This window comes from Panthera uncia, chromosome B4, assembly GCF_023721935.1.
Source record: "Panthera uncia isolate 11264 chromosome B4, Puncia_PCG_1.0, whole genome shotgun sequence".
NCBI classification, from domain to species: Eukaryota; Metazoa; Chordata; class Mammalia; order Carnivora; family Felidae; genus Panthera; species Panthera uncia.
Window position 1 is genome coordinate 4,159,578 of NC_064809.1, and position 15,020 is coordinate 4,174,597.

At 41.5% G+C, this 15,020-nt stretch overlaps 1 pseudogene; it reads left to right on the forward strand.

Moving 5' to 3' along the window:
• The first annotated feature begins 406 nt into the window (after positions 1 to 406).
• On the forward strand, positions 407 to 11,942 carry LOC125918412 (eukaryotic translation initiation factor 2A-like; annotated as a pseudogene).
• Positions 11,943 to 15,020: the final 3,078 nt, after the last annotated feature.

Sequence of the window (15,020 nt, forward strand, 5' to 3'; positions counted from 1 at the left end):
AGAAAGTTAATTAGATGGGGCAGCTGGGTGGCTCAGTCAGTTGAGCATCTGACTGTTCATTTCTGCTCAGGCCATGATCTCACAGTCGTGGGATCAGGCCCGAGTTGGGCTCTGCACTGACCGTGGAGGCTGCTTGAGATTCTCTCTCTTCCTCTCCCTCTGCTCCTCCCCCACTTGCGCTCTCTCTCTCTCTCTCTCTCTCTCTCTCTCTCTCTGTCTCTATCTTTCAAAACAAAACAAAACAATTTATTAGGAAAAGATCAAGTCTAAAGAAAACTGAGGAAAGGTGATGAGTGAAGAGTCAGTGGGAAGGAAAACACCAGTGGCCCTGAAGGAAAGATACTGATCTCCACGGAGACCACGAGCAAAGGAAAGGTGTGATCCTCTGAAACACCATTTTCCCACGATGGGCACAATGCCAAGTGGATGTAAGCCCTGGCGGTGAGGCTTTGGCAAAAGGGACATGTCCGTCCCTGCGTTTGCGTCTGCAAACCTGGGTGGTCATTTTGATGACCCCATCAAAATCGCAAATGCTTAAGTGCCCTTGAACTGGCAGTGTAGCTCTTATGATTTATCATTTATCAGTTGAAATACATGCCATGGGACACGCACGCAAGGTCGTTCACTGTGGTCTTGCTTATAATCGCAAAACATCGTGAACAACCTCAACGTTCATTAATAAGAGATTGGCAAAGTAAATTATGATGGATCTGTGCAGTGCTGAATTACAGAGTGGAAAGTTTGAAAGAATAAAAAAGAGCTTAGTATTAGAGGGAAAACCTCTAGGATACATATATTTCTAGGTGAATAAAACAAGACACAAGACAATGTGTATTTTATGAAAACATTTTCTTTGAAGGCCTAACATAGCATTACACACTCATATCTGCTTAAAGAGGCATGTGGAAATTCTAGAAAGGCACAGAAGCAGGGAGACTAGAGGGCTAGCTTGGGGCTGCTTAGAGAAGGAGCCAGATGGCCTGGGGACAGTGACCAAAAGACTTTGCTTAGTGCATCTTTAAGTGTCAATATAAAAGGCATAACACATATACACATAGTTATTTATTTTTGAACAAGATTGTTATTGCACACTTTCAACCCCTCTCATAGCAGATTCCAAATGGACAGCACCCCAGAGCAAAACTGGAGGGGGAGTCATTCCCTTAGAACTCCGTGTGAGTAGGACACGAAAGGGCGCCCCTCAGCTCATGTGCTTTAGCACGCCTGTCTTAGAACCATGTGACATATTACATAATTTAAAAGTCACACGGAAAGAGAAAGTAATCATAAAATGAATTAAAAGCATAAGGATTGGAAAGGAAGGACAAAGCAATCATTATTTGTAAGAGGTATAATTGCCTCTATGGAAAAGGCCAAAGAACCTGCAAATATTGAACTAATGTCCTTTCAATTTGCTATCACTGCAAACAGGAATACGTTTAATGCCTTGTTTTTCATTAAACCAATAGAAGCTAGTTCAGCCCACACTGAATTTGAAAGCGGGAATAATTCATTCATTTTAACCCTTTGCGGTGCGCTCCCTTGAAGTATCCTGGACTGGTTTTATATGTTAACTTGTTCTATCTACTTAGACTGCAAAATCCCGGTAAACAGGGACTGTATCTTATGTTGTTTTTTAAACCCCTGGGCCATCTCAGCATGTGGGCAAACAGTTTGTGTTCAATAAACGCACCCGTTTGTAAACAATACTTGCACTGAATAAATAAATGCAGCAGGACATCGGCATTCTAGGTGCCGTGAGTGATGAAGATCATGCAGTAATCTGGGACCCAGTGTGATCCCCAGACCAGCATCGGCATCGCTGGGGAGCCTCGAAACACAAATTCTGCTTTCCCGGAAGCTCTGGGGGTGGGTTTGACCGAGCTCTCCGGGTGGCCCTGTGCACGCTGAAGTTTGAAGGCTACTGGTCCAGGAGCCAGAGTCTGCGTTACCACGTGAAGAGACAAGGTGACACAGTCATCTTAAAAACTTAATGACGTGGTGACTGGTCTCAGGCAGTAATCGTTTATGTTAGTTTTTGACAGCCTTGGGCTCACTCGGTTATTTTGTGAGCAGTGGCCCTTGACCCCCACAGGTAACATTCAGGCTTAAAACACACGTCCAGGGGCGCCTGGGTGGCTCAGTCGGTTTAAGCGGCTGACTTCGGCTCAGGTCATGCCGTGAGTTTGAGCCCCGCGGCGGGCTCTGTGCTGACAGCTCGGAGCCTGGAGCCTGTTTCAGATTCTGTGTCTCCCCCTCTCTGACCCTCCCCCGTTCATGCCCTGTCTCTCTCTGTCTCAAAAATAAATAAACGTTAAACACACACACACACACACACACACACACACACACACGTCCAGCCACAGATTGTGCAATCCCCTTGGGAGCAGTGCTTCTCAAACCTCAATGTGCAGAGACCTTCACGCGGAGGGCCAGCTTGGAAACTAGCTGGGAATTCAGCTGCCCTGGGTCTGGGGTGAGCGCTTCTATTCTGCATTTATTTTGTAACAAGCCATCTAATTCATCTTGCTTGTGGCCAAGGGACCACATCTGAGACACTTCACCCCGTGACGTTGCTACCCAAATTGTGATTGCAAGTCAGCTTGGCATCACCTGGGAGATGGTTAAAACTCCAGATGCAAAGGTCCCACCACGGACCCTCAGAATCAGAATCTTCATTTTGGCCAGATTCCCCACGCACTCGTTCCACATGTTGAAGTTTGAGAAGCACTTCGCAGGCAATTCACCAGGACGCTGGGGCCCAGGGCTCTGACAGAACATTGGCCAAAGGGAAAGTAAACCAATTTCCGAACAACTTACGTTCTCTTGCCGCTCCTAACACTGGTGAATTAAACGGTGTTTATTCTACTTCTTGATTTCCGATTACATGTTCCTCCTTCATGGCTGCCGTTCTAGGAAAACAACAACAACAACAACAAAAACACTAATATGTAATATGTTTATAATAGCACACATATAAATAGCTCTAATTAAAGCTCAACAGAAAATATATGGCATTAGAGATGAAATTGATGTAATTAACAATAATTTATGTGGAACCCTTTATGTGTTAGTGTATCAAAATAAATTAGTTGATTGTAGGAAGTTAATAATTAATTTGAGATGTTTATGGTAAGATATTGACCCAATAATGTATTCTGTTTTCTTCCTAGATTTTAATATTTATAAAATTTAGAAGTTGGTTAAAAACAAAAACAGGGGATATTTTAAGCTCTTATAATTGGATCTATTTCTATTAATTTATAGTCAAGAGGAGTACATTTATTTAAAATAGAGAAATACCATTTGCATTGCATTAACATTTACTAAGAGAGACAAAATGTTGTTACGTATTAGTATAAAGGAGCTTATTAGACTTAGAGTATGTGGCTTTGAATTGATTTTTGTATAAGCAGAACTTTTTTTCTTTTTTATCATGGCCATTTGGATACTTAGCCATTTTTCTTACTCTTTGTAGTTATTTTTCTTTAACTGTACTTTTTTTTTTTGCCTGTGGTTTTCATAACTTATTCATCCTTTTTTCTATATTTATGCCATAGGGACAGTCCTGTAGCTCTTAGTACTACTTAATGACAAAATATCTAGATGCTTCATACCTCGTGATGTCCTTAAGTCTCTAAATGTTGCAGAAGGCTTGCCTAAACCTGTGCAGAAACACTGGCCTCCTTTGGGCTGTGGTATGGCCACGAATCCTTTTGGAAAACAAGATAGGATGTAAACAGCGGATGAATAAGTGTATGTGGCAAAATGGCGGACACCACAGGCAGGACTTTTCATCTGAATTACAGACATGACTATCTGACATGCCGTCACTATAGAGGCATTCCTCAAAGAAGATTGCATCTTCAGAATTGCAAATACTTTTGAGAGGGACCCACCTTCAGGCCTTCGGAGTGATCCCGTTTAGATCTCAGAGTGTCTGAGAAGAAGACATCACTGGAAATAAGTTGGGGGCCAGGCCAGGGAGCCATGGGTATCCCACACACAAATTATGCCAACTTACTAGATTTCCTAATTCCACAGTTTTTAAAGTGGAAGGCAGATTTTAACAACAGGCCTTTTATTAACCGAGAAATTTGCATTTTTAACTTTACATTTACATAGAGAGAAAAGCCCGACTGAAGAACCCCTGAGAATAAGTTAATATTACAGTCGGTGAGGACACAGGCTGGGGGGAAGGCCCTGCTCTGGACGAGAAGGCCTGGCTGTCCGCTCTGCCACTCACCTGCCGCGTCTTCCCGAGCACGAGCTGGTTCGTCTCCCCAGTAAATTGGGCCCAATGATCCCGACTGTCCCCTCCTTGCCTTTGTTTCCCAAAGAAAAATAACAAGTGAAAAAGAACATGAGTAATTTAAACCTTCCCTTCAACTAGTTTTAAAATTACCACCTTAGGCTTACAGATCTGGAGTTATTTTCTATGATTTCGGTGAATTAAAAAATAAAATACAAAAAAAATTATTGGAGAAAAGGGAAAAATGGTTTAGGCAAAGCAATAAAGTCATTATTTAATATTGAAGCTCCAGGCTTTGTGGTTTTGAGTAGAATTTAAAGCTGGATGAGTATTTTATTTCTTACTGCATATTAACCCATTCTTCAAAAGAGGTAACTTGCTGCCTTCCATAGGGCTGCAGTGAATTCTGACGTCTTTCAGACACCGTACTAATTACATTATTAACTGCGTATGAATTTCATTTTTAAAAGTAGGAAATGAAATAATTGTTAAGTTTTTGCCTGAAGACTCGAGAACATCCTCCATAAATTAATGAATCCCATTAGAATGAATTTCACTGTGAATGCCCACGTGAATAATAATTATTGATAGGAATAAAATAAATCCCACCGAGTTTAAAAGTGCCAAGTGGTAATAATGAGTGAGGACAGTCACACCTGGATGAAATTAGCTAGAAAGAAGATTACAAATTGTTATAAATAGAGATTTTAGGAGGAATTTCATCTTTCAAGCAATTTTCTCTGAACAATTATATCTCTTTAAATAATCCCCAGCATCAATATTTTGTTCCTTCAGTATCGTAAGGCTAGAAAGTAACAGGGTTCAGTGTTTGGTCGTAGTGCGGGGTGAGTGAATTTGACTTTATGAGATAAAAGCAAGGAAGGTAGGAAGGGAGATGATCAAAAGCTGCATTTGCACATATGGGGAGTGCCCTAATGGTACCCTCTATCTCAGCATTAGAATGTGCCCTGTCAGTTTGCCAACCAATAGTTCATGACGACAGCATGACAGCACCAACTCCGTAACGAATCACATAAAACTTTAAATGAATTTGTACATGCGCCGTTTTAGGATTCGGCAAAATTAGGGATCTTCTTCACCGACTGACCAGGACTTTCTTTGAGAAGAGTGTTTCAAGATATGAAGAGACAAAGAGTCAGTCCAATAGTCTGTTAGGTGGTGCCTCTTCAAGGCGACTGTGGTAACTCTTCAAAGTTGTTCCTGCCGCTTTCTGTGCTCACCTCAGGAGAGCTGCTCCTGGCCCCAACCCACAAAATCTGCGTGCTCATACAGTCAAAGGGGTAGGGGCAGGGGTTTGCCCACAGCTCAAGGCTCAGTTTAATGCAGAAGACCAGCTGACAGCTTTTTATAAGAGGGATGTGCTGGGAAAGGGACACCTGACCCAATTCGATACCATTAATCTCACTGATCAGTCATGGGAGCCGTCTAGTCACAATTCCCTTATTTAATCTGAGGCCAGTACAAAGATAACATCTGATTGAAACTCCCTTAATGAGGCACCAAGAGACTGTATTTTTCACTGTTCTCTAATCAAAACATAGAATAGAGGCTTATACATCTCCAAACCAAGAGACTCTACACATTTTGCATTTCTTTCTCTTTATAGAAAGCCTCTGGGAAAGAGGTACATAGATCTCGGAATAATTTACTGCAGAGCAATAGACAATGCTCAAAACCTATTAATTCTGATCCCACATTCTTTAAAAATGAGACATTATAACATGATTGATGCCAGGTTTGTTATAAGTTTAATGACAACGAAAGGTATTTGGCCAGCCTTCGTAACAACATCTTAGAAATATTATTGTATTGTATTGATCTTCTGTTTTATATGTGTGATATAAAAGAGACTTGCATAAGAAAGTGTTTATTACACATTTCTGGTCAAATTGCCCCATTCTGACAGCCTTTTGCCAGGGGTGCCTGGGTGGCTCAGCCGGTTAAGTGTCCAACTTCGGCTCAGGTCATGATCTCACGGTTCGTGAGTTCGAGCCCCATACCAGGCTGTGTTGACAGCTTGGAACCTGGAGCCTGCTTCAGATTCCGTGTCTCCCTCTCTCTCTCTGCCCCTCCCCCGCTTGTTCTGTGTGTCTGTCTCTCAAAAATGAATAAACATTAAAAAAAAATTTTTTTAATAAACACTTTTTCCATGCTATACCTAACATAGACCATGAGCAATTATGTCGCAGTAGTTTGTTTTCTTTCTTTTATATCATCTCAGATGACTGTTGTCGGGAAGGAAGAACTTCCTCTGCCCCTCACAGTCCTTCTAGCTGGACTAAAAATCAAATGGACATGAGACAGATTCATAGGAGAAAAGCCAATTTAATTTCATACGTATGGGGAATTCACACAGACATGGAAACATTCCAAAGACAGTCAAGCAAAATGAGGTATATATGTCATTCTGAACTAAGGAAAAGGGGGCAGAGACCTGGAACTTAAAAGGTAAGGAATGCAAGCCACAGGAAGATGTAAAAGGGCCAGTGTTTGGTAAACAAATGTTTGCCGAGCCACGCAGAAACCATGGGACAAAGAGACCTTGATCCAAGTGGCCTTGCTAGGCTCCTCTCTGTCCAGCATACCTGCTTCCTATCATAATGCAGCTATCTGTGATGGTAGCTCTCTTCCTGGAGCGGGTCCTCTGTCCAGATTCTTTTTAGGCAGTTGAGGGAAAGGTGAAGAGTTTTTCCTGACTCTGCTGGATTTTGATTGCTTCTATCTCACAATAATCTTTATGCCAAAGTTGCCCGTCTTAGGACAGCCTGTCCCTTGGCCCCTACATTATTTGTGAGAATATCTAACTCACTCACCCAGTGACTTACTACAAATTTGTATACCTACAAATACCTGATGTTTTCATTTTTACAATGAAATTTCCAGAAACAGCCTCATATAGCCAAAAAAACAGAGCTGAAGTTCAAGACAAATTGTGGACCATTATTTTTCCAGTGGGGAAAGAAAAAAAATGAAGAATTTCATATATTAACCTTACTACACAGAAATAACCTATTAAGAAATAACCTCTGAACTTAGTTTATTGATAAGGACATTCTTTTGAGTTTAAAGAATTTAGAGATATGGAATGTATACAGAAATCAGAGCTGAGAGGAATCCTACAGTCTGATGAAAATTGAACCCATTTCTTTTGCTGAATTGGCAAAATCACGGTTCAGTTGGTTGAGGGTGCCCATAATATGACCTTCCTTTTCCAACAGGTGGATTCTGGAGGTTGAGTTGGCAGTTAATCAAATTTGATCTGGAGATGAGATGTAGAAACTGTAAAAGGCAGATGGAATATTCCTCAGCAGATTCTGAAGCAATGGAAAACCCTACCATTTTTCCTGCTCGCCTCCCCTCGCACTGTTTATCAGCCTCTCATCTTGTGAGCAGGTGTAGCTGGAGGAGGGACAGTTGCGCCTACATCATTATTTCCCAGAGCATCTGGTTCTTTCCAGTCATCTCCTGCTGTCACTTTCTGAAACCACTTTCTCAGACACATTAGCCTGTGGGCAGTGGTTTACTGCTGAGCCATTCTCTGCTAAAAGCCATCAGTAGCCCCATTCCAACTGAGAACCAAAGAGGTTATAACAGTGTATTTCGCTCTAACCAAAGTGGGAGACCGTGGATTTATAGCAATGTCAATGTGCATGTTCCCAAGAGGATTCCTATTAGAAATGTACACAGAGCCTCCAAGCAGGTGTCCCTAGCACTGTCAGTCACTAACAGTAGTTATCTGTGTTGAGTCCTTTAAAGGACACCGTCCCTTAAGCCCTCCTAGACCACATGCTTCCAAGTCCAAATGTTTCCTAAGCTATTTAGAAATGATAGGCCTTAATAGTTTTGAAAACAATTCCGTAAATTACGAAGCTATCCTCTGATTGCAAAAATGCCTTCAGCCCCTTAGCTCCCTTATTCAGCAAAGTGTGGAAGATGTTGGTTATGGTGTGATAGGAATAACACAACTTTTTGTGTTCTGGCCGTACCAGGCAGTCATGATATCCAGATGACCCTCAAAATTCATGCGAATGGCATATTCATTGTCGAGACTCATGAAGGCATAGAGGAAAGATTAAGGGTGCATTATAGATGGATGGTTATGTAGCAAAAGCCTGTAAAAGTGCATGGCACCTATTTTTGACCTAAGACCAGTAACCCATGGAATCACAGTCTTCAAATATTTTACTCACTGTGAAATGAAAAAATTGCCACTAAATGAAAATACTAATATGGGTATTTGACCTCTCCACCTGCCTTTGAAGCTTTGAGAAACAATTCTAAATGAATAGGAAAACACAGTCATACTCTTTTCTGTTTTATAAGCATATGTATATATGAAACAAAAGAATTTCTTAATGTTCCTACACATAAAGTAACTCTCAAATCCATATAACATTTCTATGATTTTGTTCAGAGAGATACATTACGGCTTATTTTGGGAATAGTATTTGGGCATGGACATGGAAAAAACAAAGTGCATAGAATATGCAAAAATTTAGTCATGTGAATATTTTCTATCCAATTCCACTGGACAGAAAAGATAGAATTGTCAACCGTTCATAGAATAGAAAAATAAAACATAAAATACTCTAAGTTGGATGTCCTTCCGCAGCTTTGGCCAAACTACACAGACGAGCGAAACAAGCTGATTCTTTGTATATACTTGATATTTGGGTAGTGCTACTTTCTCGCAATTTTTAAAATTTATTTTGCAGTTTCCTGTACTAAAAACTACAGAAGCTATGACTAAAGTAAAATAAAATTTAGAATTAGATAAAAAATATAAAGAACTCAAGAGAAGTTTTGATTGGGTTTCCTAGACTCCTTGAAATTGAGGACCTTCCCATTTTAATTAAACAAATCAATTTCAACATATTGAACTGAATTCTATTCACCTACCCAGGAAAGGAGGTTTTAGGGTCCCAGATTCCCTCAGTCACCCGGTTTGGTTGTGCCTTCGCCCTCCCCCCACCACCCATGGGTGATCTGCTGACCAGCCAGGGGGAAAAGCCAGCAGTGGAAAGTAAGCACTGTGTTTGATATTTTGTTTTGTTGCTAGCAATTCTGATCACTTGCAGGTGCATCCAAAGGAATTGAGATGCAGATGATTTGGGTGGTGAGGACAGTGGTCTCCAAGCTCCAACCTAGTGGACCTCCTAGTGGTCTCCATCCTGGTGGTCTCCATCCTAGTGGTCATGCTGGTGGTCTCCATCCTTCATCCTAGTGCTCTGTTATTTCCTGACAGATTTTCAACAGCCTCTGCACATCCTCAATTGCTCAATATCTCTCACGTTATCCAAGGTCAGGAGAACCATATGGCTTTATAAAGATCAAAGAGTAAAGTCAGGAACCCACGCTTTTAAAAGTGAAGAACTCCCCCACTACGTAGTTTAGAGTCAAATGCACATAGCACGCTAACTACAAAGAATATATGTGGCCACGTTCACCTACTTGGAAGTAGAATAATGTGTCTGCTAGGGCTGAAAGGACAAGGCTGTCTTCCACCAGGAAAGTAGCAGAGTGCAGACATTAAGGGAAAAGATATTACAGACGCTGGGTTGAGAGACTCCAAATGGTGGGTACAAGTGAGGGAAGATGGAGAAATTAAATGAGAAATTAACCCCTCAGTCTCTAAGGTCATTCTTTGTGTTGAAATTCAGTTGTTTTAAAGAGTCTTTATTACTAGAGACATGATTTTCTCATAGCCGAGGGGGAAAGTTCAATTACTGTGCCCATCTAATCGTCCATTTTAAATCATTTTTGTGTAAAGATTGAGTGTATTGGATGGATTTGTCATACTCAGAATGAAACGGGTACAAATGAAATGCCTGTTAAGGGACATTAACTTTACTATTTTCTCATCTGCTATAAAAGCCTAGTAAGTACCAAGATTTGACATAGACTGGGGCATATTATCAGGCAAGTAGGGAAGGGAGAGGAGCTTCCTGATGGGTTTAAAAACCAGTAGCTTTTGGTTTAGTGTCTAGGGAAATTAAAAAAAAAAAAAGTGTTCCTTTTGTTTTTGAGGGTTAATGAGATATCACTCTTCTGGTGTTATAACTGACTTGTTTTCTGTATCCAACCGCCCCATATATCTTAATGGGTTTCTTTATGTCAACGCCATTTTTCTAGTCATTACCATCCATGTGCCAATCAAACAATTATCTTGTCATTCCTTTTATAAGAACTTCCGTAAAGACCCACAGAATCCGTTTTAGAATAATGGAGTTACAATAGTAATCAGATCATAAACATTATCTTTACTGAACATTTCATGGATAATTTGAGTAAAGAAACAAACGCCAAAACAGCAAATAGTAAATATTCTATGTAAATAAAGGGAGTATTTAAAAATTATTGCCATTTATTAGAAGCTGACATATGTTGTTTTTATGGCTTTTAGAGATTCTTGGTAAAGAGAGCTGTGAGCCATTTTAATTGACGCGTTTCAACCGTTGTCCAATACTAGTTCACAGCATCAAATGGAGAACGGGCTGGAGTCCAGTTACCAAAAACTGGCCTCTTTATGACGTAGCTCAAATTATGGTTTTACACTTGCCAAATGTGACTCTGTGTTTGACTTGGGAACCGGTCGTCGTGATGCAATCTGTGACAGCCCTCATGGACACGTATTAGTACTACCTACTTTGGAAAGCTGAAGAGACAAAAAAGCGTGGGATGTTACAAAGTACAAACTTATTTCTGATTCTAAATATGTCCCTTGGTGCCCAAATGGCAAGTGCATTTGAACAAGCTACGTGTCCTCCCAGGTTCCATGTTAACATCGGGTACCAGTTTCGGCATTAACCTGGCTCTATGTTGCACAAGTATGTGCCATCACATGCTGAAGCCATCAAATGGCAGGTTCCTTGGCACCCATTTTTGGATGGGGTATTTCCAGCAAAAACAAGGACTTAGCAAGCAGTTCAAGTGAAGTACCCAGGGACGAACATAAAGCTGCAATGGCTTATAGGCGCCCAGTTTGTGGAAATAAACCAATCACCAACCCTAAGCTACGCGAGGAGGAACCACCTCGGAACGTAACATCACAACCAGGAAATGAAAAGCCACTAGCAAAAACAGCCCCTCAATATTAAAGGAAACTTGAGGCTAGGAAAGCTGAAGAGCAGGAGTGAGAAGAGACAAGAGTCCTGATTGGCCGTGCTCCTGCCCACACCCCCACCCCGGGGCACATCACTGATGAGACTGCTTCTCAGCCACCTCACCCCTCGAGAGCCGGAGACTGACAAGCAGATCAATAACCTAAACAAGGGGTGCCTGGGTGGCTCAGTCGGTTAAGTGTTTGACTTCAGCTCAGGTCGTGATCTCATGGTTCGTGAGTTCAAGCCCTGCGTCAGGCTCTGTGCTGACAGCTCAGGGCCCGGAGCCTGCTTCGGATTCTGGGTCTCCCTCTGTCTCTCTCTGCCCCTCTCCCGCTCACACTCTGTCTCCCTCTCTCTCTCAAAATTAAATAAACATTAAAAAACAACAACAACAACAAAGAATCTAAACAAGAAGCTCCAACCAATTGAACAACTGACAGAAGAACCAACATGTGGAAACAACTAGAAAAACACCAACCCAAGAAAATGCAGCAAGACAGAGCCTTTCTCCAGGAGCTGGAAGACATGGCTTTGGGGATTTAAAGATTCACGGAAAGCAAGTTAGTGATCAGAAATCAGGACAAACGGGTGCCCGGGTGGCTCAGTCGGTTGAGCGCCTGACTTGGGCTCAGGTCATGATCTCATGGTCTGTGAGTTCGAGCCCCACGTCGGACTCTGTGTTGACAGCTCGGAGCCTGGAGTCTGCTTCCGATTCTGTGTCTCCCTCTCTCTCTGCCCCATCCCCACTCAAGCTCTCTCTCTCTCTCTTGGTCAAAAATAAATAAGCATTAAAAAAAATTTAAAAAAAGAAATCAGGACAAACATATTTGTTAAATCCATATATGTAGACTATCCATGTGCCCACTCTTAGTTTCATCTATAACTTTAACCATTTATCCAAGATTTCTTTTTAAAAAATAGGACAAGACACCATGAAATGCCTGAGAATAAATCTAAGGAGGGATGCCCAAGAGGTCTACAAAATTGCCCCCCGTGTCAGAACCACCCATTTAGAAGTTGACCTACACGTATATGGTAAACTTACTTTTGGCGATGATCCCAAGGCAATTCAATGAAAAGTAGAACGTCATTTTGACAAACAAGACCAGCGCATTAGACATAGACCCTTGACTCATAACCACACATTTAAAAACATGGAATGGATGGCAGATATTAATAAAAAATCCAAAACTAAAATATCTAAAAGAATATGTAAGAGAGGATAAAAATTGTAGGATTTTGGGTACACACACACACACACACACACACACACACACACGCACACACACCTGAATCTCACAAGAAAAAAATAATTGATGGCTTGAACTTTATTAAAATTAAAACTATTTTTCTTCAAAAGAATTAAAACCATACCATCAAGATAAAAAGGGAATTAACAGCATGAGAATATATTTGCAATACAACTATCAAACATAGGACTACTCTCTAGATTATATAAAGAATTCTTCCAATTTAGGGGTGCCTGGTGGTTCAGTTGGTTTAAAGTGTCTGACTTCAGGGGTGCCTGGGTGGCTCAGTTGGTTAAGCTTCCAACTTCAGCTCAGGTCATGAAATCATGGTTTATGAGTTCAAGCCCCGTGTGGAGCTCTGTGCTAACAGCTCAGAGCCTGGAGCCTGCTTCAGATTCTGTGTCTCCCTCTCTCTCTCTGCCCCTCCCCTGCTCATGCTCTGTCCCTCTCTCAGAAATGAATAAACATTTTTTTAAAAATTTTTTTAAATAAATAAAGTGTCTGACTTCAGCTCACGTCATGATCTTGTGATTTGTGAATTCGAGCCCCACATTGGGCTCTCTGCTGTCAGTACAGAGCCCACTTCAGATCATCTGTCCCCCTCTTTCTCTGCCCTTCCCTACCTCATGCTTGTGCTGTCTCACTCTCTCTCTCTCTCTCTCTCAAAAATAAACATTAAAAAAAATAATAATTCTTACAATTCAGTAACAGGAAAACAAATGACCCAGTAAAGTGGACAAAATATTGAACAGTCCTTCACATAATAAGGTACAAAAATACCACCAAATGCGTAAAAACCCCCAAAATACACAAGAGGATGATGAATGTCATCAGTCAGTAGGGAAATGCAAACTCAAACCACAGTCAGATACCACCAGCCACCTTCTAGAATGGCCAGAAGAGCTGACCTGATGTTGTAGAACCCTGACTCTCTCATACACTGCGGGTGAGGTTGCAAACAGTTTGACATGTTCTTAAACAAGGTAAACATACACTCACCATAAGAAACAGCCCTTTCATTGCTGGGTGTTTACCCAAGAAAGAAGGAAATGTTTAGAAAAGGACTTATTACACGACTGTTCATAGCAGCTGTATTTGTAATAGCCAAACACTGGAAGCATCCCAAATATCCATTAGTAGACTTATAGGTAAACAAAACACAGTATATTCATTCTGTTAAAAACCACTCAGTAATCATTTGCAACAACGTTTTTTAATGTTTATTTATTTATTTTGAGAGAGAGGGAGAGAGAGAGAGAGCACATGCACAAGCGGGGGAGAGGGAGAGAGAGAATCCCAAGCAGGCTCCATGCTGTCATCCCAGAGCCTGATACAGGGCTCAATCCCATGATCCTGGGATCATGACCTGAACCGGAATCAAGAGTCAAGGTACTTAATCCACTGAGCCACCCAGGTGTCCCAATATGCAACAACCTTTAGATACATACAACAACGGGGGCACCTGGGTGGCTCAGTCAGTTAAGCATCCGACTTCAGCTCAGGTCATGAGCTCCCAGTCCATGAGTTCGGGCCCCACATCAGGCTCTGTGCTGACAACTCAGAGCCTGGAGCCTGCTTCGAGTTCTGTGTCTCCCCCTCTCTCTGCCCCTCCCCCGCTTGCACTCTGTCTCTCTCAGTCTCTCAAAAATAAAGGAAACATTAAAAAAAAAAAAGGTACATACAACAACGTAGATGGATCTCAGAATAACCAGGCTGAGTGAAAGAAGACACAGAACACTATTGCTGCTCTATGATTGAATTTTGTTAAGATTTCAGGAAATGCAGTCTAATCCCTCATGACAGAGAACACATCATTGATTGTTGGAACAGGGTTGGAGAGAGGGAGAGATGGCCCAGGGGCCTGAAGTAACTTTTGAGGTAGATGCAAGTGTTTGGTATCTTGATTACAGTGATGGTTTCACAGTGCATACTTCTGTCAAAATTTTTCAAAGTTTGCAATTTAACTATGTGCAGTTTACTATAAATTAATTATATTTCAACAGAGTGGAAAAAAATAAAGTTTAAGTTGACATTCAATTTACCCCACTGAGGCAAATTGTGGTTTTAGTCCATAGCTTTATTTTCAATTTTGTAAATATTTTTTAATGTTTATTTATTCTTGAGGGAAAGAGAGAGAGAGAGAAACATGAGTGGGGGAAGGGCAGAGAGAGAGGAAGACACAGAATCCGAAGCAGGTTCCAGGCTCTTGGGCTGTCAGCGCAGAGCCCGACGCAGGGCTCAAACCCATGAACCTTGAGATCGTGACCTGAGCTGAAGTCGGATGCTTGACCGACTGAGCCACCCAGGCACCTCTCCAGGCACCTCTTTGTTTTCAGTCTCTGAACAAATCTCAGGTCATGAAATAATCTCAAAAATAAGATTATTCCCCCCCCC